The following is a 2952-nucleotide window of genomic DNA, read 5'->3' as shown; positions in this document are numbered from 1 at the left end:
CCTTCAGAATGGACTGGTTGGATCTTCTTGCAGTCCAAGGGACTCTCAAGAGTCTTCTTCAACACCACAGTTCAAAAGCATCAATTCTTCGGCACTCAGCCTTCTTCACAGTCCAACTCTCACATCCATACATGACCACAGGAAAAACCATAGCCTTGACTAGACGGACCTTTGTTGGCAAAGTAATGTCTCTGCTTTTGAATATGGTATCTAGGTTGGTCATAACTTTCCTTCCAAGGAGTAAGCGTCTTTTAATTTCATGGTTGCAGTCACCATCTGCAGTGATTTTGGAGCCCAAAAAAATAAAGTCTGACACTGTTTCCACTGTTTCCCCATCTATTTCCCATGAAGTGATCTGATCTATATTTTGTCAAATATTATTTTAGGATTCTTATACACTTGAATTTAGATAGTAAGTGAAAATCTTTTACTTTGAGATAAATCATCTATTTTGAGGAACTAAGGGATTTATATTTTCTTCTTTTTTGTAGCAAAGTCAGTTGTGGTTTATTTATTTATTGATCATATATACTTAATGTCAAACCCAGTTAAAATAGCATGAGTTTGTGTATGTATGTGTGTGTGTATATATATATATATATATATATATAAACACATATATTTTCCCCAATACTTACAATGTCACTTCACAAACAGATAACACAGTGACTTGCTTTTCAGACTATAAGACTTGCCATGTAGACTATAAGACTGGACTTTACACTATGTTCTACTTATATCTATATATTCTTTTCACTTAAGTAAAATAATAGCAGTTCACAAATACACACAAAAAATTCTAGGTATTTGACTAAAAGAAATCTAGAGTTGTAGGATACAAGGCTAGGTATATAGTTCTGAAAGGAGTTTGCAGTATGCAATTGTTCCTATTTTCCTATAACTGCCTTTTTGTTTTTGTTTAGTCGCTGAGTCATGTCCAGCTGTTTTGCATCCCCATGGGCTGTAGCCCACCAGATTCCTCTCTCCATGGGGTTTCCCAGGCAAAAACACTGGAGTGGGTAGCCATTTCCTTCTCCAGAGGATTTTCGCGGCCCAAGGATCGAACCTGTGTCTCCTGCATTAGCAGGTGGATTCTTTAACTGTCTTTTACCTTTTAACATATTATTACCTTTTAAAACTTGAGGCCAAGTGCTTTGAGAGCTAGGTCTCCCCCAGGTTTAGCCTTCAATATGGGCAGGATCACTCTCCCTCCAGATTTTTCAGTGTGTTTTTACTCTGTAAAAAGTTTTCTTTTCTTTTCTTTCTTTTCCTTTTTTTTTAACAAAGGGGATTATTAGTGAAAAGTGAACTCAAGGAAAATGCATTGAGAGGAAAATAAAGAAGGAACCACTTAAGGCAAGCTGTTGTTGAAGGCTTGTCTTTTACACATTCTGACTGATTTTCCCATTAGCAGGAGAGAATCAGCAACAGAGGGAGTGATGAGAAGACAGTCATTGGCATCAAAGATGAATGACCTTCAAGTCATTAACCTCCCTTCTCAGAACCTTTTATTGCACCAAACTCTTCTTATGGAATTTTTCATCTCCATGTTTCTAAGTGTGTAGATAAGCAGGTTGAGCATGGGGACAATAATTGTGTAGAAGAGTCTAAACACCTTATCTTCTGGTAGTGTTGTGGCAGGTCTACTGTAAACAAAGATGACAGGTGTGACAAAGAGGATCACAACTGTGATGTGGGAACTACAGGTGGAAAGTGCTTTATGGCAACTTTCTGCAGAATATGCATGCATATTATACGAAATCAAAATGTAGGAGGTCATCAAAACCACAAAGATCACCAGTCCCATCAAGCAGAATTGCCAATGACAAAAAAGCCAATTTTGTGTGTATCAGTGCAGGCTAGTTTCAACAAAGGATATACATCACAGAAATAGTGATCTATTTCATTGGGGCCACAGAAAGGTCAAACAATCTCAAGAAGAAAGAGACCAAGAGAATGAGGAAGGATCCCTGCACATGATACTATGAGAATTGAGTGACATCTTTGCCTGTTCATGATGATGGCGTAGTGGAGAGGTTTGCAGATGACCACAAAGTGGTCATAGGCCATCCCTGTGAGGATGAAGACTTCAATACCCCCAAAGAAGTGTGTGGTGAAAAGCTGTGTCATGCAGTTTTTATAGGAAGTGGCCTTTTTCTCCATCAGTAAGTCAGTCATGAGTTTGGGTGTCACAGTGGAGGTGTAGAAGAGGTCTGAGAGTGCAAGGCAGTTAAGGAAGAAGTACATGGGCTGGGTGATTAGCTGACTGCATGTAATAGAAATCACAACAATCAAATTCCACAACCAAATAGCCAGGTAACAGAATAAGAAAAATAAAAAGCAGAGGATCTGGACTTTCTTGTCCATAGAAAGTTCTAAGAGGATAAATTCAGTAACATTATTTCTATCTTCCAAGATCTGATGTTCAAAAAAGTTATCTGAAATGACAAAAGCAATGAAACTAATCACTGATGAGAAAATGGAAACCTAATATCTACTTAAAATGGCACCAATGCCTTTTAAAGACAAGTTATTTTGAGACCCACTGAAATCATTTTCATTTAATATGACTCTTTTGAATATCTAGTACTAATATTCTTCTAAGAGCTAAGAATACAGTGATAAATTAGACAAAGTTCCAGTTTTTATATAAGTTAAATTATTTTGTGAGGAAGCAAGGAATTAAATTTGTCAAGAATTTTAAAAAAGAGAGAGAATCTTATTAGTGTTAAGTAGGGTGACATATAATGTGCAATTTAGGATGTAAAATAGAGGTAACTACAGAATTTGGGATTTCTTTGGAAGGAATGATGCTAAAGCTGAAACTCCAGTACTTTGGCCACCTCATGCGAAGAGTTGACTCATTGGAAAAGACCCTGATGCTGGGAGGGGTTGGGGGCAGAAGGAGAAGGGGACGACAGAGGATGAGATGGCTGGATGGCATCACTGACT

General features: G+C 37.6%; 1 pseudogene; it reads right to left on the bottom strand.

Annotated features, from left to right (window-relative positions):
- Nucleotides 1-1498: 1498 nt before the first annotated feature.
- The window catches only part of LOC104998462, a 2089-nt pseudogene continuing 635 nt past the window's right edge, over nucleotides 1499-2952 (bottom strand).

The sequence above is a fragment of the Bison bison genome, unplaced genomic scaffold, assembly GCF_000754665.1.
Source record: "Bison bison bison isolate TAMUID 2011002044 unplaced genomic scaffold, Bison_UMD1.0 scf7180017864329, whole genome shotgun sequence".
Lineage (NCBI taxonomy): Eukaryota > Metazoa > Chordata > Mammalia > Artiodactyla > Bovidae > Bison > Bison bison.
This window is presented reverse-complemented; position numbering and strand designations above follow the sequence as displayed.